Raw genomic sequence first — 24,824 nt, 5'->3', positions numbered from 1 at the left:
GGCCTGGTTTTCCAAAGCCTTTCAGTTTCAAATATTGACCTTGCAAAGGACAGGAAATTGTCCCCAGGCTATTGAGTCTCTGTTGTGAGATGAAGAATTGTAACACAGCAAGGTTGCTGGCTCAAAGACAGACTATTTACTGATTGATATGTAAAGTTACTGGTAATCTGCTGGAGGGAGAAGGAATGTTTGCTAAAATCAAACTTTTGTTGGTAGATCACTTAATTGCCTAATAGAATGTCATCTGACTTGTTTTTACTGAGTGTTACCAGCTTCTATTTTTAAACTTGTTAAACTATACTTAGCAAAACCCCACCTATGTCTCTTCCTGTAACTTGTTGGTCTGGAGAATAAATGCAGGAAGAGAATGCCAATTCGTGGTTAATTTCCCAAATGAAAGGATGCCTCACTCTTGAGGGTTCTGGGACATTAACTCCTTTTTGAGGCTTTTCACTGCTCAGAAGAGATGGGCTTTGAGTAATCTTTGGTGGCTCTGTCACACAGGGGAAAAGGGGTGACAAATCTGTTGGAGGCAAAGCAACACTTTTGAATGTTTTTGCCACAAAGAAATGATAAATGTATGAGGTGATGGTTGTATTAACTACCCTAACCCAATCATTATACAACATGCACGTGTATCAAAACATCAGATTGTACCCCATCAGCATGTACAATTACAATGTGTCAATTAAAAGAAGTTAAGTTTTTTTTTTAAAAGAAGGACCATAGTGAGTCATGAATTCAACAATAAAAGTGTTACTGTCCAATCTGCCTCTTCCTTGGATGACATACCTTCTACATAACAAAAATAAGTAATATTTTTCTTCAGTGGTATAACTCCTTAGTTTCTTCATTGTTACAGTTAATGAATTAAATTCTTGAGAGCAAAACCTATGGGTTTCTTCTGTAATGGAAAGATCTTATTTTGCCTTTTTATGTATCTGGATGCATAAGATCAAAACTCATAACAAAAACTTTTTGCATGTACTCAATTTTTTTAAAAATCATCAAACTCTTGCATCTTCTTGGGGTATCCTTCATCACACTAAACAGCACATCCTTCTCCCCTCCCCTTCCACATTCAATCTGTAATTAAGACTTTTCATTTTCTGAATAACTCTTGATTCAGTCTCCATCTACCATGAAGCCATCATCTCTGAACTGGGCTACTGCCCAAGCCACTTAAAGGATCTGCCAACATTTACATCTTCTTTATTTCCCTCTAATCTTTCTCTATGCTTTCACCAGAGTGATCTTTTAAAAATGTAAATCTGATCATGTCTTATCCCTGTTTTAAACTCTTTAAAGGTTTATCATTGTTCTAGGATGAAAACAAAACCCCTCAAAAAGGGCTCCAGTCCACACAGTGGTCCTCATAGTCGGCTGCACATTGAAATCAACTGGAGAGGTTTTTGAAAAAAAAAATGTCCTGATGCCTGAGTCCCACCCCTAGAGACTTTAATATAATTGGTCTGGAGTCTGGCTGGGCATCCAGATGTTTAACAGCTCCTCTTAGAGCTCTCCTGTGCCACCAAGGCTGAGGATCAGTACTCGAGTTGCACTGTCCAATACAATAGCCACTCACCACAGAGCCTGTCATCATTGATATAAGTTTTAAGTTATAATTATAGTTCCATGCTAAATCAAGTCATAATACTTTTAAAATAAGATACTAGAAAAATTTGTAAAATATATTCTAAAACATATTAGAAATTATCTTTACTCAGAAATAGGGTTAATTTTAACTTGTCATCCATTTTATGACATATTCTTTTTAGAAGAACAGATTCAAATATAAGTAAATTTTAGTATTAAAATTACAGCAGGTGGTAGTAGAAGTCAGAATGTCTTCCAATTACATCCAAAGTCCTTTTTGCCAAAAGCTATGGTAAAAACATTAAAAATGAGTGTGGTTAGCCAGAAAAATATCCCTGAAACAAAGCTTACCATCTTTTAAAATTTTTCATTAATATAATATTCTACTATCACTACTTTTAACTAATTGCTGTTTTTTAACGATACATCTTCTAATTAAATATTTCTAATTCTGTTGGTGGTGACTCAGCATCAGTGTGGCTGGACTTAGAAATGGTTCCAGTGAACACAAAAATCAGAAGATAGTCTCAGCCTCAGCAGCGGTGAAGAGTCCCAGGAGTCTTTTTCAGTATTAGGACCATACGATGAGTATGGACAGCAAAAATGGGCTCTAAGGCATAAGATTTTCCATATAGCTTCCAAATTTATTATTAGACAAGTAATCAGAAAATATGTGACTTCTTTAAGATGACACATCTAGGAAGAGGTGAAGCAAACTTGGAATCGATGTCTTCCATCCCCTATTGTAGTAGTTTTTTCAAGATAACACCTTGCATCACCAATGACAGAAAAGCATATTTATCAACATAACATATTGAAAACCACATCAGCTTTATTTTATCATGGAGATGTTTGATCTGTTCAATAGGCTACATCTCTGTATAAGTAAAAACGTTTAATAATAAAAAATATTGCAACAAAACATCTGAGATACTCTGATCTATAAGTTATTTTTTACTCCATGTATTTTGTCAATTGTAAATTGATGTTTGTTTCTCTCTTTTTCACGTTAGCATCTAGATCTTCAAAGAGACTTCAGGTTCCTTGAAAGTGAAAGGCTATCTTATGTGCCTTTCACATTTTCCACAAGCCAGCCCCAAACTAAATGTGCCATAAGTCCTTTTATAAATGAAAATGATGAATTCAGAAAAAGGACACTTACTAAATTAACATATTTTCTTTACATTAAAAAATAAGTCTGTTCTAACTTACATAAGTTTCATATTTTCTCAAATATTCTATGATGGAAACAGCTGCATAAAGAGAAAATGATTATTTTAGTCTAGTGTTCCTAAAATTATTTTTCTAATAAAGTGCATCAAATATAATATATGGTTACTTGAATTTAAATATATATCTTTCTATGGAAAACATCAGATGGATTTTTCAGTTTTGCCCTTTGACATTTGAATATATCTAAATGGTAGTAAAACATAAGTTGCAGGCGTATAAAAGCCTCTGAAAACACACGAGAGTTCAAATAGGATCTGTTCTATCTTTTCACAGAGGAAAGAAGCTAAAAATAGTGTGGGATTAAGCTGGGCCACAGTTTTGTGAAATTGCTATCACTTCACTGGAAAATGGAGGAAACGAAACAAGACTGTTTTGGGTGGCCTGCTGTAAAAGATGGATTAGCACTCACATACCAGCCCTTCAGAGCTCTTACACCAAAGGCCTTTTACAGCGAATAGCTAAACTTAACACTAAGTATGATCTAAACATATGACACCTCATTGTACTCGTATTACAGTATGCAAATATAAATAAAGTTACCACAAATTGGTGAACAATTAATGAGATTCATTGCAGGGATATTTCATCACTGAATATTGTTTTCCTGCCAACTGAGACATGATGTATTTAATTCTAAATGACACCACCTGCTCCCACCTCTAAGTGAAATGAAAAAGCTGCCAAAGGGCATGTTGGGAATTAACTTGCAGGCTTCCTTTTAATCAGGCATTTCTCCATAACACTAAAAGCCAAAAACATAACATAATGAAAAATAACACAGCTTCGTAAGTAGACAGTTGAACGTGGAGTGCTCGTCAAATAGAAGAAACTTAGGATATACAGAATGACATTCCAAACAACAGTATTTTTTTCTTGCTGTGAACTTATTTTCTTACTCTAAAGCAGGAAAAAAGAAAAAAAAGATGTGTAAGAAAATACACTATCATCTGACATCACAAATCAATAAGAAGTGACTTATAAGAGGAAAGTAGAGTGAATGTTTTCATTTGTCACAGTTACCACGATAATGACACTGTGAACTTACAGAGTGTCTTTTATCTGAGGACTTGAAAGGGCTTCCTAAACCTTAATTCATAATGTTCCATACACACTCAGTCAAGTATCAATATGTTAACATGCATATTTTTCTGAGAGGTAAGATGAGTTACAGTATGGACAGGTATTTTATAAAGAACCTCATAAAACTTTTCTAGTAGCTTTTATCTCTTGATTTTTAGTCCTCTCCTCTATAGCAACTGAACTGCTATTCAATGTGAACAATAGAGGGCGGGGGAGGGCATACACAGTGGCTTTATACCAATTTATCATTTCGGGACTCTTTCAAATGAGGATCCATTTTCAGAAGTAATCAAGATACGAAGGGTGAACTTAGTCCTAGGCAGTATAAAATACTCCGAATTATTTTCCCACTAAGTCCTCCTCTGAGTCCCAAAAGTCTCAAAATGACAATGTAATTAAAATTACATTTGAATTGTTTAAATTTGTAAAATAACTTCAAAGGATGCTAATTCAAAACAAAAAGGTTCATAGAAATATGCTTTCACTCACTCAAAACATTTTTCTGAATACCCTCCACATGCCAGGTTCTTGGTGCTAGGAATAGGTCAAAGAACAAGATGGGCAAAATCCTTGTCCTCATGAACCTCATAGTCTGCTGGAGTGATAGAAAATAAGGAAGAATGGCTGAGTGCCAAGAAATGCCAAACAGGTTAAAAGAATGAAGTAGGAACTTTTACATAAGTAGTTAGAAAAGGTTTCTCTGTAGAGGGGATATTTGAACACAAATCCAGATGAGGTAAAGAAGGGAACCAAGAAACATCTTTTTCACTGCACGCCTTTCTCGCCTGCCTGCTCAAGGACTTTGCTCCTGCAGATGTCCCTTCTCTATCATTATTTACCTCCACTTTCTGCCTTTTTTTCCCCACTAATATACAAATATGCTCCAAAATATTCCAGCCTATAGATGAAAAATGAAAACAAAACCCTCCTTTGAGGTGACATCTCCTTCTAAAAACCATCTCCTTCATCTATTTTCCTTTACAGCCAAACTCTTCAAAATAGATGTATACACTCAAAGTCTTCTTTTCCTCTCATTTGTTCTTGAACCCACACCAAGCTGGCTTTGAGCTCCACCACTCAAGGAAATATATTAACAGGGTCATCAGTGACCTTCGTATTGCTAAAGTTAATACTCAGTCCACATCTTGCAACGGCACTTGACACAGCAGATTCTTTGTGAAATACTTTTCTTGGTTTCTAGAGTACCACTCTCAGTGGCACTGGCTACTCATCTCAGTCTTCGTGGCTGGTTCCTACTCTTCTTTTTGACTCAGAACATTGAAGTGCTCCAGGGCTCTGTCCTTGGACCTTCCCTTCTCTATCTACACTCACTCTGCCTCATCCAGTCTCAAACTGATTGCTTCCAAATGTATCTGTAGCACAGACCTCTCTCCAAATCCATATATCCAACTGCTTACTTGATATCTCCACTTAGTTTGTTTAATTACAAATAAAACACCTCCAAAATCTAATTCTTAATTTTGCACTCCTACACACACCTGCTACTCCCACAGCCTTCCCCAATGTGGCAGACTGTGTACTCCAAAGAGAGCTGCCACACTATTTCCCATCCCACATGCTCTTCTTGCAATGTGAACTTTACATGTCTCCTTCCAGTGGTAAGGTGTCTGTTCCCTCTCCCTTGAATCTGTGTGGACCTTTGTGACTACCTTATTCAATAAAGCATGGTAGAAATGATGTTATGTGATTTCTAAGACTAGATCATGAAAATGCAATTCCACTTGGCTGTCTTGGATCAGTCACTCTTGGAACCTAACACTGTACTGTGTGAAAGCCCAAACTGGCCTATATGGGGAGACCACCTGGAGAAGCCATGTGTAGGTGTTCCAGCTGACAACACAGCTGAAGTCCTAACCAAAAGATAGCATCAACTTCCAGATATGTGAATGAAGACGCTTCTAGGTAATTTCAGTCCCCCACCACTGAGTGAACCCCAGGCTTTGTCTCAGCAACTGAGGCTCAAGATACTGTGGAGCAGAGAAAACTTGCCCCTGCTGTTCCCTGTTTAAATTCCCAACCCACTGAATCTGTGAGTAAAATAATATGGATGTCTTAGGCCACTAAGTTTGTTACAATAGTAAATGGAACAGATTTACCAGTTGCTCAGGACAAAACTTTGGAGTCATCTTCATCTTCTCTCTTTCTCTCATACCCACATCAAATCTATCAGCAAGCCCTGTTAAGTCTAGCTCTTCCTTTGAAATACATCCTGGAGCCTATGTTTCACACCACCATGTATTTCATCTGGGCTATAGCAGTAGCCTCCTAGTCTCTCTGCTTCTACCTTCGCTTTCATACTGTGTCCTCTCAACATGATTGGCACAGTTCTCTAAAAGTATTAGTCAGATCATGCTACTTCCATGCTAAAAACTCTCCAATGGCTTTCTTTGTGATACAGCTTAAAAGCTAAAGTCCTTAAGGATCTGGGCCTCCACCACCTCACTAACCTCATCTCCTACTACCCTCCCCACCTTGCTTGTTGCATTCCAGTTGCATTCCACACTGGCTTCTTTGATCTTCTTTAAAAACACTTGGCAATCTCAGAGCCTTTGTACTTGCTATTCCCTCTCCCTGGAATACGCTTCCTCCACACAGTCATGTAACCACCCTCTCACTTCCTCTAGGCTTCTGCTCAAGAGCTACCTTGTCAGGTATTCCCTGAACACTTTACCTAAAATAGCACGCCATATACCCACTGCTCTCTTCTCTTCTTATCCTGACTTACCATCATCTGAACTATTATATATTTGTTTATTTTCTGCCTCCCTCCGTTGTATAAAAGCTTCCTGAGAATAGCTTTTTTGTTGAAAGCTCTAGTCCTGGGCCTAGGGTAGTCCCTAGAGCATAGCAGGAATTCAGTAAACATTTCCTGTTATTAAAGGCCATCCTGAGCAGAGGGAAGAGCAAGTACAAGGGCCCTGAAACAGGAACTAGCTTGACTTGTTTTAGAAACAGTGTGACCAGGACAGAATGGGGAAGAGTGGATGAGACAAGGTCACAAAGGTAGCCAAAGGCCACATCATGTCAGTCCTTACAGGCTATGGCAAAGACTGGCAAGAAGAAATTGAAGGGCAGTGATGTGATCTGATTAGCACCTTAAAAAGATAATTCTGGATGCTCTGTGGAAAATTGCTTATTTGGAGAGCAATAGAAGAAGAGTTAAGAAGACCCGTCCAAAGGCTTCTGCAGTAATTCAGACAAGCAAGAGATGATAGTGGCTTGAACTGTGCTGGTAATAACAGAGGTATCCAAGGTGGCTGATATAGGATGTACTTTGAAAGTAGAGTTGAGCACACTTCGTAGTTTGGATATAAGATAATGAGAGCAATCAAGGATGACTTCTAGATATTTGGCCTCAGCAAATGGTAAAACAGTGCTACTGTTTTAGCAGTGGGCTTACTTTAAACAAGGGTCCTACTTGGATATGATAAATTCAGAGTTGGCAAGTAAGTCCCAAAGCAATGTTCAATTGTACTATGGTTTAGTCAGCCTGAAGTTCTAAAGGCCGGTGAGTAAATTCTTTGATTCTCAGGGTGCCTAGGCACTCGACACATACCTAAACTTGAATAAAAATATTCAAAGAGATAACAGTGAGGCAGCACATAATGAATACTGTGTGCACCACTGTCTTGAAGAAGCACCCGACACCTGTACACATGGATGGCCTAACTGAGCACCCTGAAGACTGACAGACGTGGTATGTGGCAGGTGAACCATCAAGAATAGTCCATAGACACAGACACCTACCCAAGAAGACACAGTTCCTCAGAACATTTACAGATTTAGGGGGTGAGGGAAATCGCACTAAAAACCTTAATGAAAGGCTAGATAAACACCACCACTCATGTAAAGAATTAAGTATTTACATGCCTTTCTCCCAACATGTCTATAGCAGGAAAAAAACAAAAACAACAACAAAAAAAACATTATAACATGGCTGCTGACCAGGACCAAAAAGGAATGTAAACTAATGAAACATCATAAGTACAGCACTATAGGGAGCAGCTATTAAAATGGGCTCCACTGGCTTGCTGCAATCCAAGCAGAAAAGGCAAACTTACCTGAACATCTCTTCTCTTCCAAAAGTTAATAACCCTTTTAACATATTTATCATTCAGTTTCCTTAAAATATTTTGCCAGTGACTTTTTTTTGCCCTCTCTCCCAGAGGTAGGAATGAAAACTATTACTGCACTATAGTTTTGATGATAATTATCATGACATACATAAATTTTAACAGATTGATCCTCTGGACTTTATCCTACCTATTTCCAGCAAATAAAATGATATTCCTCTCCTCATTTGGAACCACTGAGAGATAGATAAAAAGAAGATCAAAATGTCAGCTTTATTACTAATAGAGCTGATCAAAGAACATGGCTTAGAGGTATGACCACAGTGAACCCCTTAATACTTTCTAATACCCCTGAATTGGATAAATGCCAGCCACTCTCCTAGAGAACACCCTGGCCTGAAAGATTATTGAGTAGGGAAGCAGAGAATGTGTCTTGTGGACAGGAGCTAGAAGGATGATCTGGACAGAATCATTTCCTTCTCCCAGCTCAACTATCAGAAAAGTTACTCCTCCTGCCCTGAAAGGAGCAAATGACGAGGTGCAGAGCAGCGGATGCCTTCCTCACATGCTTTTCCCTCCCAGAGGCTGGAGCAGAGATTACCACCCTCTATGAAAACACGAGGAATTAAGAATAAATGTTCCTCCGTTTTGCCCTCCAAAGTTGGAGAAGGAAACTTAATTTTATCTTCAACCATAGAACTGGATTTCTACCAACCATCTAAGTATATACTTTATTTTTTCATTATTCCTCATATACATGAATGAGGCAGTTGGTGGCTACTGGGCATAGAGAGAGGTGGACAGTTTGAAACCTGCTCCCTATATCTCTAGCTTGTGGAATTTAGCAAATAATCGAACTTCCAGAATCCAATTTTCTTATCTGAAAAGGGATTATACTTACCTCCTAGGGTTTGGGGGTTTTGTTTTTTTTAGAATTCAATGGAAATAAATGTGAAGTGAATGCACACAAAATTAATGCCATTTTCTTACCTTGCCTAAGTCTGATTCAGGTTTAAACTCTGTAACTTTATTTCAGACCCTGTCATTTGGTTGATTTCTTGATTGCCACTGGGACTAAACCTCAGGCTTACATGGTAGACTTTTTTTCTTTTTTTTTAAGCAGCTTTAGGTTCACAGCAAAATTGAACAGAAAGTAGAGTTCCCATGTATACCCATCTCCAGCACATACACAGCCTCTCCCACTATCAACATCCCCACCTACATTCATCACACTTCTATGTACCTACACTGACACATCATTATTTTCCAAAGTTCATAGTTTATGTTAGGGTTCATTCTTAGTGTTGTATATTCTAGGAGTTTTCACAAATGTACAATGACATGCATCCATCATTATAGCATCATACAGAGTAGTTTCCTTGCCTTAAAGATACTCTGTGCTCTACCTATTCATCTCTTTTTTCTACTCTAACCCCTGGCAAGCGCACAATGGAATATTATTTAGCCTAAAAAACAGTCCTGCCACTTGAGACAACATGGATAAACCTGAAGGACATTATGCTAAGGGAAATAAATTAGATACAGGAAGAAAGATACTGAATGATCTCACATGTGCAGAATTTAACAAAGTTGAAATCATAGAAGCAGGGGGAAAAAAAAAAAAAGAGGCAGTTACCAGAGGTGGACAGGTGGGGGAAATAGGGAGATGTCAGTCAAAAGGTACAAAGTTGCAGTTATGGAGAATGAATAAGTCCAGAGATCTAATGTACAACATGATGACTATAGTTAATACGGTATTGTATACTGAAAATTTGCTGAGAATAGATTTCAGGAAATCTTACCACACACACAAAATAATAACTATGTGAAGAGAGGAATATGTTGATTAGCAATCATTTTATTATATGCATATCAAAGCACCATGTTGTATACTATAAATATATAGAATTTGTATTAAAATTCTTTAAAAATGAAGATAAGAAAATGGAAAACAAGCATATGAAAAGATGCCCAAAATGACAGGTCAACAAGGAACTGCAAAGTAAAACAACAAGATACCACTATACATCTATTGGAATGACAAAAATCCAAACCACTAATAATCCAAATGCTGGCAAGGAGTGAAGCAACAGAAATGCTCATTCACTGTTGGCGAGAATGCAAAATGGTGCTGCTACTTTTGTAAGACAGTTTGGCAGTTTCTTTCAAACTAAACATACTCTTGCCGTGTGAATCAGCAATCATGCTCCTTGGTATTTACATAAATGAATTAAAAATGTATGTCCACACAAAAACTTGCACATGTATGTCTATAGCAAATTTATTCATAATTGCCAAAACATGGAAGCAACCAAGGTGTCCTTTAGTAGACAAACGGACTAATCAACTGTGGTATATCCATATAATAGAATGATACTTAGCACTAAAAAGAAATGAGTCATCAAGCCATGAAAAGACAGATAAGAACCTTAAATGCATATTACTAAGTGAAAGAATCCAACGTGGAAAGGCTACATACTGTATGATTCAAACAACAAATATGACATCTAGAAATGGCAAAACTACGGAGACAGTAAAAAGAACAATATTTACCCATGTTTTTAATGATGATGAAAGATTCACTAAAAAAATAGAGTATGAGGATTAATTTTATTTTATTGTTTTCTTATTGAAACAATTGATTATACGTATTTGTGAGGTACAAAGTTGCATATCAGTACTTGGCTACAATATGTGGTGATCAAATCAGGATAATTAGCATATTCATCATTACAAAACGAAGTCATTTTTTGTGTCAATTCACCAATTTCTCACTAACCTCCCTCTTCCTCCTCTTTTCCCTTCTCTAGTAAGCACAGTTCTGTTCTCTCCTACTGAAAGTTCAATGTATTACTGTGATTGTTGTTTCCTTCTTTCTTTCTTATTTATTTTTTAGCTCCCACTTATGTGTGAGGACATGCTATATTTCTCTTTATGTGCCTGGCTTATTTCACTTAACATAATTTTCTCCAAGCTCATCCATGTTGCTGTGAATGGTAGAATTTCATTCATTTTTATGTCTGAGTAGAATATTCCATAGTGTATATATATATATATACCACATTTTCCTTATCCATTTGTCTGCTGATGGACATTTAGATTGGTTCTATATCTTGGCTATGGTAAATAGTGCTGTTATAAATATGGAAATGCAGGTATCCCTTCAACATGATGATTTCTATTCCTTTGGAAAACTGGATATGCATGTGTGGAAGAATTAAACTAGGCCTGTACCTCTCACCATATACTAAAATCAACTCAAAATGGGTTAAAGACTTAAATATAAGACCTGAAACTATAAAACTCCTAGAAGAAAACATAGACAAAACACTTCAGGAAGAAGGACTGGGCAAAGACTTTATGAATAAGGCCCCAGAAGGACAGTCAACAAAAGAAAAAATAAACAAATGGGATTATTTCAAACAAGATTAATTTTAAACAAAAATAGTGGTTTGAAAGTCTTTTAGAAATCTACTTATTACTGTCTGTTGCCAAATCTGCATAAATTTCTACACGTATGAAGAACCTGTTTGGCCACAACACATGGAACAAGAAGTTTTAAGCAAAAGGAGTGAGAATTCACGCTTGGAGAAGTGCAGGTAGAGCTTCTGTTATCCTGAAAACTTCAAGGGCTTTTATGACTCCAGAAAGCATGTAGCTTACCCACTGAAAGGTAGTTGGATATATTCTCATGGGATAAAATATTAAACATCTTTCAACTATAATAAATTTCTGCAAATGAAAAAAATATATATTTTATGTATATGTATATATATATATATATTTTAATATAAAAAATATATATTTTTAGGGTTAGGGTTAGGGTTATTTTTAATATATATAATATATATATTTACATATATAAAAATATATATTTTAAACATAAAAAATATATATATATTTTAAATATATGTATATCTTACACTGTTCTTACACAGTGCTTAAATTCCATCGTCAGATATTCCTACTTTGAGTTAAGACATTTAGGATATTAAGCATTAAAAAAAAAAAAAAAAAAAAAACGATGCAACAAAACAAATATCCCCAGCCTCCTAGTGACTCTACCACAGGACATAACTGTTGCTATTGTCACCTTGGGAGAAAGTTTCCAGGTTTACTTAGTTGGTGTAAAAAGCATAAGAATATTTTGATTATGAGATGAAGAAGGCTCTGTAGAACCATACATATGAGTTAAAAGGAATTTTATTATAGTTCCTAACCTTTAATTAAAAATATATGATGGCGCAGTCCACGCCATGGCAGGATCCTAAAGGAGTCAGCTTGGGCTGTCCTCTCCGAGTTGGCAAGGCCGGTGGAGGGAGAGCTGCTGGCAAGGCCGCAGCTGCGAGCACTTGCTACAACTGTAAGGATCTCTGCCTTGGCATAGTGGTACTGCCTTCTCTTTTGATATTTTGGTTAGCGTGGCAGTTCTCTGAATTCCCAAAAGATTATAAAAATAACACAAATGACTTTGCAGTCATTGAACTAAACATTCCCACAGAGGATCTGAGTAAACTGGACAATTTAAAATTATCCCCTTATGATAAATTGACCACACCAACATATGTTCCACAAGCACCGCTCATGACTAAATATGAGCTGCAGCCTAATGTAAGCTGGCAAACATAATTTACTGGAGATTATATTTATGGCAAGAGAATGGCTGGTATTAATGGGAAATTATATGATTGGGATAAATTAAGTATATGGGAATGAAACAGTAGAATTCCCTTTACTTGCTGGTGTCCAGTTTTAAATAAATCATTTAGAATCAGATATTGGGATAAAAATATATGCTGTAGAATTATTAAAACCGCAAAATTAGATCTTAGAAGAATAAGAGAGTACATCTAGTTTTGTGAGGGATGGTGCTGTGCACAAGGACACTTTAACATTTAGATCAAGATTACAGGGCCACAGCAAATGCATAAGCTCAAAATGTGCATGATAATGCTGCTCAAATATCCACTGTTCTTTTCACATTTGACTCCCACCCTGTTAACAGGGTGGATATTAACCACAGCTTGCTAACAGAAAAAGGTCACAAGATAACTTCAAGACAATGAAGGGATGGTTTGAATCTGATAAACCTGATTCCAGGAAAAAGAAGCACGAGTTCATCACCTAAGAGAGTGCTGACCTCTAAAAAAGTTTCCTCCCTGCTTTTTGGACTATTGATTTAAACTTGCTGATACAATAAAAATAATACCCAAAAATCCCCTGCAGAAAAAAATCTAAATAAAAGACATTGTCTCATGCTCTACTGGGCTCCAGCTGCAACACGCTGACAGCCTGCAGAGAGAGAACATGCATACTGATGCATTGAGGTCTCCGTCTGTGTTTGTTATTTTCGCTGGCTTCCTCATCCCTCTTTCAAGGACCCCCAAACTTGACTGGAGCTGGTCTCCGGCAATATATGTGTGTACATACATACATACACACATATAAGAAAACCAAGATAAAGAAAAGTTAAATGACTTGCTCACAGTTGCACATTTAGTTAGCAGTGGGGCCCAGTCCACTCTTCTGGCTTCTGACTTCTGACTCTTTACTCTGGTTCAGCCACAAGGAGGGAAACACAGATGGGAAGATGCTGTGAGGGCCATGGGCAGTCAGGGTGACTTAAGACACCAGGTGCTTTCCAAAGAGAGAGAATGAAAAAAGGCATGAAAGTGGCTAGGACACTCTGAACACAAATGTTGCCAGCTCTGTGATACGGTCCCAAATGAAATACGCTTCATGATTATAGCTGAATTCCTAAGTTTGCTATTTGCATCACAGCCCGGCTTTTTTTCCTGATTATAGAAGCAAACTAGTACAGTTTCCCTGGATGTTGACTCAGTATTCGTCACGATTCCAGATTCTTCTACTTAGTGGTGCTTAAAAATTTAAAGCAAGCACATCATTTTTTAAAAATCAGTGTCCTATGCAATCCCCATCAAAATTCCAAAGACATTTTTCTCAGAAATGGAAAAAACTATCCAGACATTTATATGGAACAATAAAAGACCACACATAGCCAAAGCAATGCTGAGCAAAAAAAATAAAGCTGGAGGCATAACACTACCTGACTTTAAGCTATACTACAAAGCTATAATAACCAAAACAGTATGGTACTGGCATAAAAACAGACACACTGACCAATGGAATAGAATAGAGAATCCAGAAATCAACCCACACACTTACTGTCAGCTGATCTTTGACAAAGGCATCAAGCCTATTCAGTGGCGAAGGGACTGCCTCTTCAGCAAATGGTGCTGGGACAACTGGATATCCATATGCAGGAGAATGAAACTTGATCCATACCTCTCGCCGTATACTAAAATCAACTCAAAATGGATTAAGGATTTAAATATACACCCTGAAACAATAAAACTTCTTAAAGAAAACATAGGAGAAACACTTCAGGAAATAGGACTGGGCACAGACTTCATGAATACGACCCCAAAAGCACGGGCAACCAAAGGAAAAATAAACAAATGGGATTATATCAAACTAAAAAGCTTCTGCACAGCAAAATAAACAATTAAAAGAGTTAAAAGACAACCAACAGAGTGGGAGAAAATATTTGCAAAATATACATCTGACAAAGGATTAATATCCAGAATATATAAGGAACTCAAACAACTGTACAAGAAGAAAACAAGCAACCCAATTAAAAAATGGGCAAAAGAGCTAAGTAGGCATTTCTCGAAGGAAGATATCCAAATGGCCAACAGACATATGAAAAAATGCTCAACATCACTCAGCATCCGGGAAATGCAAATCAAAACCACATTGAGATACCATCTAACCCCAGTTAGGATGGCTAAAATCCAAAAGACTATGAACGATAAATGCTGGCGAGGCTGCGGAGAAAAAGGAACTCTCATACATTGTTGGTGGGACTGCAAAATGGTGCAGCCTCTATGGAAAATGGTATGGAGGTTCCTCAAACAATTGCAGATAGATCTACCATACGACCCAGCTATCCCACTGTTGGGAATATACCCAGAAGAACGGAAATCATCAAGTCGAAGGTATACCTGTTTCCCAATGTTCATCACAGCCCTCTTTACAATAGCCAAGAGTTGGAACCAGCCCAAATGCCCATCATCGGATGAGTGGATACGGAAAATGTGGTACATCTACACAATGGAATACTACTCAGCTATAAAAACGAATGAAATACTGCCATTTGCAACAACATGGATGGACCTTGAGAGAATTATATTAAGTGAAACAAGTCAGGCACAGAAAGAGAAATACCACATGTTCTCTCTTATTGGTGGGAGCTAAAAATTAATATATAAATTCACACACACACAGACACACACACACACACACACGCACACAAACCGGGGGGGGGGAGAAGATATAACAACCACAATTATTTGAAGTTGATATGACAAGCAAACAGAAAGGACATTGTTGGGGGGGAGGGGGGGAGGGAGAAGGGAGGGAGGTTTTGGTGATGGGGAGCAATAATCAGCCACAATGTATATCGACAAAATAAAATTTAAAAAATAAAAAAATAAAAAAAATAAAAATAAAAATAAAAATCAGTGTCCTATCATGGTTTACATATGAAGTTTTGAGCAAGTGGACCACAAACAGGCAAGGGACTTCCTTTCCTATATCAGTAATGATGACCATGTCATAAAATTCAAGTTACATTCTCTCTTGAGGGCAAGATACTGTGCTGATGGTGCTTTTTACTTAACAGTCCTGACAACCAACTTGAGCATAAGCATAGCAGCCATAGAGAAACATCTGCTGAACCAGAAATATGGAGACACATGGAATTTGTGGCAAAAAGAGAAGATGGCACTGGATGTACAGTCTCTCTGGTATTCTACGCCACATCCTCCTTTTTAACACCAGAGCTGGTACCCTGTGCACTGAATGAGAGAATCGCTCTAACATTTTGCTCATATATCTGGGAATTCAATAGGAATCAACCAGCATTTGGGAAGCAGCTACTAAACCCCACACTCTAGGATACGGAGAAAGAGAAGGCACCTTTCTTACCCTCCAGGACAGCACTGCACAAAGTAATGCTGAGCCTTGTAGGGAGACAGAGATGGATGAACTTCGAACTGCCTCAGTGCTCCCCCTGGGGACCAAGCTTCAGAGAGGTAAAGTAATCAGCTCAAGGCAGAGGCAGAAATAGAACTTAGTCTCTTAATTCCGGGCCCAGTGCTCTTTCCCACACACCAGTTCAAAATGAGAATACACTCTATTTCACCACCTTTTCTTCTCTTCATTATTCAAATCTTTGTTTCTGACTTTTAGAAGAAGATTTTCTAGCCTAAACTTTCTAATCAAATATCATTGTGCCAAGTTCTCATCCTAGAAGAGCTTAAAACACAATCTCAATTTCATTCAAATACTAAACATATAAACTATATTATGTTGTATCACAGACTACATTAAAAAGGAAGAGAAAACAATTTAAGCTAGATAAGGAAGAATTTGAACAGATTCCATATACCAAGAGGAATCATGGTGTCACAACCCACAGTTCCGTTGACCTCAAAAGCAAGCTCTGCAAGATCACACATGAAAAGATAGGCTTCCTTCTTTCAACATTTGATTAATTAACAAAGAATATCTATAGGGTGTTACCAGAAAACACTATAAAATATCATTTACAATACATACACAGTATAGCCAAATGCCTTAACCCCATTAGCTAGCCTTTTATTGCATACTGGGAGCTCTGTAAGTAATGAGTTAATTTACTACAAGCCTCTGGTTTGCAGAGGGAACGTAAAAAGGCAGCAAAAATTGATCAGAATGTCCTCCTCCCAAAAAGAGTTCCTGCCAGTTTCATTTTTCTCACTCCCCATGAGTAAACAACTTCTATGTAAGTACTAGAATGCAGGCATCTAGAGAGCTTTGCTTCTCGATTTAAAAGGTAAAGAGTGAGGTTTATCTTTCATGATCATTTTGCTCAGAAAATAACAGCTCTGTCTTTGCTTCTGTGTCGTCAAATACAAAAAACAATTTGCTATGAAACTTGAATTATCATTACCATATTACCTTACTTCAACAAACTGAAAAATCTGAATGAAAAATAAAATCCTGAATGGACCATCTCACCAAGTTTGAATCTTCACCAAAATCACATGGTAGACCCTGTGCAAAACACTAGAGGTAGCTTGAGCGGGAAATAATGTTCATTTTAGAAACTGCCTTTATTCAAGGATGAAACATTAATGAAAAAGGTTTTAATTTTGGGGGTGAATTACAGCACGCTTTTAATGTCATCTCTTCTGTTCCCTGCTATAATAAATCAATTCAGACAGATAAAATTCACCTTATTTAGAAATATTCAAATAATGCAGCTTGAAAAATAATTAACTAAGAAAAAAGGCAACTAGTTCAACAACACATTTCTGCTGTGCCAGGGCAATCTTACACTTACAAGTGTGAGCACAAAAGGTACTAGGATAAAAATATGTGCTATTCTACACATCTACATTATATACTGGGAACTGATTACTTTATTCAGCTGCTATTTATTGGTTCCCTACTATGGAGAAGGCACTGCACTGCTAGGCCTTATGGGAGATTTGAGAAGTTATAAAATAATCCCTGATCACCTAGAATTTTCAATCTACTAACAAAAGTAAAACACAGGAACAATTACAGTATAAAACAAGTGTCATGTCAGTATCAAGAAGTGCCTAATCAAACAAAATCAGTTATTTTGAAATGAATTCTTGCATTTTCCCATGAAAAATTAAATGATGAGGAAGAAGGATTTAGAGAATAACTATCATATCTGAGAAAGATAGAAGGACAAACAACGGCTAGTAACACAAAAGACATAGCAAAGTATAAGAAAAGGTATGTATTGTACAATTAAGCACAGTCATAAAAACCCTTTAAAGGTCATAGAGCTTATGCTTAATTTTTTTATTCAAAATATAAAATATTGTGTTCATTGTGATTCTAATTACACCAGGATACAATTACAGAAAAATGCACAGACATTTTAAAGTTTAGGTGCTGTAATTAACTAATTCAGACAGGTAAAATCATCTTATTTTGAAACATTCAAATAAATAAAGCCTGAAAAATAATTAACTAAGAGAAGAGGCAATCAGTTAGGCAACATAATTCTACTAAACACTTGCTACATGCTTGGCAATATGGAATGTACAAAGAAGAACCAGAAAGGAAGTTCCTTGAAGATGGAGAATGTAGCTCATTCACAATTCTATCTATAGTGCCAGGTACATGCCCTGGCCCATAGGAGATAATCAACTAATATTTTTAAGAAATAAATTCAGAGTAATGAATGATTAAATAAATGAACAAATGACAGAATCCCTAACTTTTGGCATTCATATTAGTAACTTATATTCATCTTATTTCTAGAAAAAAAAAATTATACCAATTTGTAATAGGAGAGCTAAGATTAATGCTAATAAATGAGATTAGAAACCAAATACATAGATTGAGGAGGCTCAAAGATCCCCAAGTGGATTGAATCCTGAAAGGTCCTCTCCAAGACATATTATAGTCAAACTGGCAAAGCTCAAAGACAGAGAATCTTAAAAACAGCAAGAGAAAAGCATCAAGTCACCTATAAGGGAGTCCCCATTAGACTGACAGCAGACTTCTCAACAGAAACCCTAAAGGCCAGAAGAGAATGGGATAATGTATTCAAAATACTAAGAGAAAAAAATGTCAAGAATATTATGCTCAGCAAGGAGGGAGAAACAGTGTATTTCCCAAACAAAAACTGTGGGAGTTTACCTCCACATGACCAGTCCTACAAGAAATCCTCAAGGGAGTACTGCATCTGGAATCTGAAAAACAATAATCACTACCATGAATACATAAGGAAGAATAAAACCCACTAGAAGAACAAAAATGCAAATGAGGAAGAGAAAGAAACTTTATCTTCCCACCTCAAAAAAATCAACAAAAAAAGAAACAGAAGACAAACAATAAAAGGGAAAAAAGGAACAAAAGATATGTAAAACATCCAAACAAAAATCAATAAAATGTCAGATGTAAGTCAGTACATTTCAGTAATGATCCTAAATGTAAATGGATTAAATTCCACACAAAAAGACACAGACTGACTGATTGAATTAAAAATCTAGACACAACTATATGTTGTCTTCAAGGGACTCACCTCACCTGTACAGACACGTATAGACTAAGAGTGAAAGTATGGAAAAAGATATACCATGTAAATAGAAATCAAAAATGAGCAGGAATAGCTACTCTTATACCAGATAAAATAGTCTTTAAACCAAAAACCATAAAAAGAGACAAAGAAGATCACTATATAATGATAAAGGGATCTATTCAGCAAGAAGACATAACAATCATAAATATATATGCACCCAATATCAGAGCAACTGGATATATAAAGCAGACACTATTAGATCTAACCAAAGAGACAGACCAAAATATAATAGTTGGGGACTTGAACACTCCTCTCCCAACATTGGACTGATCATCTAGGCAAAAAATCAACATAGAAACACAGGATTTAAACTACAGTTTAGACAAATTGGACTTGGCAGATATCTACATAACATTTTTCTAATCAGCACATGGAACATTCTCTGAGACAGACCACATGAGAGGTCACAAATCAAGTCTCAACAATTTTTTTTAAAATTAAAATTATTTCAAGTCTCTTTTCAGACCACAATGGATTAAAACTAGAAATCAATAATAAGCAAAACTCTGGAAAGTATTTAAAAACATGGAAATTAAATAACATGTCCCAAATGACATATGGGTCCAAGAAGAAATTAAACAGGAAATCAAAAAATTTCTCTAAAATAATGACAATAAGGACACTTCATACAAAAACCTGTGGAATACCACAAAAGCACTACTAAGAAGGAAGTTTATCACAATAAATGCTTACATCAAAAGAACACAATGATTTCAAATAAATAATGTAATACTACACCTCAAAGAACTAGAAAAAACAAGAGCAAGAACAATTCAATCCACCAATTAGTAGATGGGAAGAAATAATTAAGATGGGATTAAAACTAAAAATAGAAACCCAAGAAATGATACAAAAGATCAATAAAACAAGAAGGTGGTTTTTTGAGAAGATAAACAAGACAAACCATTATCTAGGGTAATTAAAAAAAGAAGAGAAAACTCAAGAAACAAAAATTAGAAATGAAAAAGGAGACATTACAACTAATACCACAGGAATACAAAGAATAATTAGAGACTGTTAACAACTATATGAAACAAATTTGAACACCTGGAGGAAATGGATAAATTTCTGGACACATAAAAACCACCAAGACCAAACCAAGAATAAATAGAAGATCTGAACATCCAATCTCCCAACAAAGAAAAGCCCAGCATCAGATGGCTTTTCTGCTGAATTCTACTAAACCATTAAATAGGAATTAATACCAATTCTCTTCAAACTATTCCAAAAAATAGAAACAGAGGCCATTCTCCAAAATGCATTCTATGAGGCCAGCATCATCCTGATACAAAAACCAGACAAAGATACAACAAAAAAAGAAAAGTATAATCAATATCTTTGATAAACATAGACACAGAAATTCTCAATCAAATATTAGCAAATAGTATACAGCAACACATCAAAAACATTATATACTGTGATCAACTGTTGTCAGGTCTGCCGCCAGCCGACCTGAACAGCCCTAGCCTCATTCCTTTCGGTGGGCGAGCAAACGGCCCGGGATTCCTCTTTCCCTCCTGTCCCCTTTGGAAGGAGACGGGGGAAGAGAGCCATGAAGAGAGGTGAGCACACTGCTGGCCCCAACCCAGCCCAGTTAAAGGACACTCAGATGCAGCGGGGGTTCTGTCGAGCAGTTCCATTTATTAGCACACAAGCACTTGTTTTTAAAGGTAAATGGGGAAGGCAGGTTTTTTACATCTTCCAATCAGCTTAAGGGTCCTGTCTCAATGCCTATCTATTGCAATCATGCAGTGTTCACAAATGTGGCCAATTAAGGGCTAAGGCAAGGTTCCCGCAGACACTCCCACCCTACATCCTCCCAGTGCTGTCTTAGGCTGCCACGTTGATCCACTTGTAATGTCACTTAAGGTGGCGTTAGTTTTTAAAGCCCAACAAACTGTGATTCGTCCTAGGGAGGCAAAGATATTTCAACATACACAAGTCAATAAATGTGATACACCACATCAACAAAATCAAGGACAAAAACCCTGTGATTATTTCAATAGATGCAGAAAAAGCATTTGAGAAAATTCAGCATCCTTTCATGTTAAAGACTCTCAGCAAATTAGGTATAGAAGGAAAGTATCTCAACACAATAAATGCCATGTATTACAAACCCACCACCAATATCTTCCTGAATGGAGAAAAGTTGAAACCTTTCCCTTAAGAACAGGAACATGACAAAGATGCCCACTCTCACCACTCCTATTTATACAGTATTGGAAGTACTAGCTAGAGCAATCAGGCAAGAGAAAGAAATAAAGGGCATTCAGATTGGAGAAGACAAAGTCAAATTGTCCCTGTTTGCAGATGACATGATTGCATATACAGAAAAGCCTAAAGATTCTACAAAAAAACCGTTGATAAACAATTTCAGTAAAGTCGCAGAATACAAAATCAACACACACAAATCAGTAGCATATTTATACTTCAACAATGAAGTAGCAGACAAAGAAATCAAAAAGCTATCCCATTTACAATAGTCACCAAAAAAATAAAATACCTAGGAATAAAGTTAATTAAGGAGGTGAAAGATCTTTACAATGAGAACTACAACTCACTGTTGAAAGCAATTAAAGAGGGCACAAAAAGAAAGACATTCCATGCGCTTGCATTGGAAGAATTAACATTGTAAAGATGTCCATACTACCCAAAGCAATCTACACAGTCAGTGTTATCCCCATCAAAATACCAATGACATTCTTCATGGAAATAGAAAAAACAATCCTAATATTTATATAGAACAACAAAAAACCCCAAATAGCCAATGCAATCCTGAGTAAAAAAAAATAAAGCTTGAGGCATAACACTATCTGACTTCAAATTATACTACAAACCTATAGTAAACAAAACAGCATGGTACTAGCATAAAAACAGACACACAGACCAATGGAACAGATAGAGAATCCAGAAATCAACCCACATATTTACGGCCAACTAATCTTCAGCAAAGGCACCAAAAACATTCACTGGGGAAAAGACTTCCTCTTCAACAAATGGTTCTGGGAAAACTGGACACCCAGATGTAGAAGAATGAACCTAAACCCCTACCTCCCACCATACACCAAAATCAACTCAAAATTGATTAGAGACTTAAATATAAGACCTGCTACTATAAAACTCTTAAAAGAAAACATAGGGGAAACATTTCAGGAAGCAGGACAGGGCAAAGACTTTATGAATAAGACCCCAAAAGCACAGGCAACAAAAGGAAAAATAAACAAATGGGATTATGTTAAGCTAAAAAGCTTCTGTACAGCAAAAGAAACAGAGCAAAAACACAACCTACAGAATGGGAGTAAATATTTGCAAGTTATGCATCCAAAAAGGGATTAATATTCAGAGTATGAAAATGACTCAAACAACTTAGTTAAAAAACAAGTAACCCATTTAAAAAATGGCAAAGGAGGTGAACAGGCGATTCTCAAAGGAAGATACACAGATGGCCAACAGACACATGAAAAAATGCTCAACATTACAAAGCATCAGGGAAATGCAAACCAAAACCACATCGAGATATTATCTCACGTCAGTTAAACTGGCTATTATCAAAAAGACAGAGAATAAATGCTGGAGGATGCAAAGAAAAGGGAAAACTCCTGCACTGTCGGTGGGACTGTAAATTAGTTCAGCCATTATGGAAAATAGTACAGAGGTTCCTTAAACAACTACAGATAGAATTACCATATGATCCAGCAATTTCACTGCTGTGTTTACACCTAAAAGAATGGAAGTCATCATGTTAAAGGGATACCTATACTCCCATGTTTATCACAGCTCTATTTACAATAGCCCAGAGTTGGAACCAACCTAAATGCCTATAGTTGGAGTGCGGGACAGTGAAAATGTGTTATTTTTACACAGTGGAATAGTACCCTGACATAAAAAAGAATGAAATACTTCCATTCATAGCAACATGGATGAACTTAGAGAAAATTATGTTAAGTGAAATAAGCCATGCACTGAAAGAGAAATATTGCATATCATCACTGACAAATGGGAAATAAATACATAAATAAAAAAAGAAAGAAAGACAGATACAACAATCACAATAATACATTGAACTTTCAAAAGGAAAGAACAGAACTGAGGTTTCCATAGGTGGGAAAGGGGGAGTAGAGAGGGAAAAGGGTGTAAGGCAGGAATTGTTAAAGGGACATGAAAATCAATTACATTGTATAATGTTGAATATACTAATTTTCTTGATTTGAGCATCACATTTTGTACATCAGTATTGATATTCAATGCTGTACCCCACAGACATGTACAATTAACTATGTTTCAATTAAAAAAAAATTAAAAACAAACAAAAAAATAACCAAATAGAAAGGGGGAAAATCACTAAGAGCTAAGGAAAGATGGTAACACTTTTCCTAAACATTATATTTATATCTGAGTTTTCCAGCAGTCAAGAAAAAAGACAAGCAATTGATATTTCAGATTTTACTGATTAAGGGAAAACACTAGTCTTCAGAGAAGTCATATGGTTCCAAGAAAACGTCTCTAAGAGAAATTTTTTTTAAAAAGATAACCAATAAGGGGATCTTAACCCTTGACTTGGTGTTGTCAGCACCACGCTCTCCCAAGTGAGCTAACCGGCCATCCCTATATAGGGATCCGAACTCGAGGCCTTGGTGTTATGAGCACCACAGTCTCCCAAGTGAGCCACGGGCCAGCTTTCTAAGAGAAATTTTTAATGTAGAACTTACATCTAAGAAATTTATATATCAGGAATTCTGTATAACTTAATGGGCAATGATGTCGATAGCCTGGTGGAGATGATGTAGAAAGGCTCTTCATTTGGTACTTTGTTTTACTGACTTGATATAAACTAAAAGAATGGTAATAAAATGTAACTGAAATAAGGCATTTTTGTCAGCAGGTAAACTTTTTGCTTTCTGGTGACTTATTAAATCAAAAATACAGTTGGAAAAATGTAAAGGAATAAGTCGTGAATATTGTCAATCTCAAATACCAGTTGTTTGCCTTTGACAGTATTGCCAGAAGCTAGACGGTGGTCAATGCAAGGTGAAGGTTTTTGTAAAGAATGCTCAGACTGCAGACTCCTGTGTTTGTTAACTGGAAGCGTACCACATATACATCTAGAAGCTTAGAATTAGGAAATAAAAGCCTGAATTTGAGAATGTTAAAACCAGTTTTTTAAAAAAGGGACTCTTGGGACAGCCCTGTGGCTCACTTGGGAGAGTGCAGTGCTGGTAGCGCCAAGGCCACAGGTTCGGATCCTGTATAGGGATGGCCAGTGCGCTCACTGAGCTTGCTGCAGACAACACCATGCCAAGGGCCGCGATCCCCTTACCGGTCAAAAAAAATAAATAAATAAAATAAAATAAATAAAAAAGGGACTCTTTCACTAAAACCAAGTGAAAAGGTACTTTAAACACCATTTAAGAAAAATTAAATGAACAACTTGTTTTTCTTTCTGAAACTCCAGCTAGGACATACTTTTAAGAGTAACTTATTGAGTATATTATAAAACCAATTTAGATTACAAAGTTATATGTAAAAGAAAGAAGATGAATTATCTTCTGTCTTTATATACTTGACCTTGTTTTTGGAAGCATGTCATGTAAAGTATAGATTTCCACCTTTTTTGCATTTAATACATAATT

The 24,824-nt window shown here is 36.5% G+C and overlaps 1 protein-coding gene across 7 annotated transcripts in view; it reads right to left on the bottom strand.

Annotated features, from left to right (window-relative positions):
• The window catches only part of IMMP2L (inner mitochondrial membrane peptidase subunit 2), an 896,337-nt gene that overhangs the window by 105,239 nt on the left and 766,274 nt on the right, over positions 1-24,824 (bottom strand). The window lies entirely within an intron of this gene.

Source organism: Cynocephalus volans, chromosome 6 (assembly GCF_027409185.1).
Source record: "Cynocephalus volans isolate mCynVol1 chromosome 6, mCynVol1.pri, whole genome shotgun sequence".
Classification (NCBI taxonomy): domain Eukaryota; kingdom Metazoa; phylum Chordata; class Mammalia; order Dermoptera; family Cynocephalidae; genus Cynocephalus; species Cynocephalus volans.
Note: the sequence above shows the minus strand (reverse complement) of the source record. Positions and strands in the feature narration are given on the sequence as shown.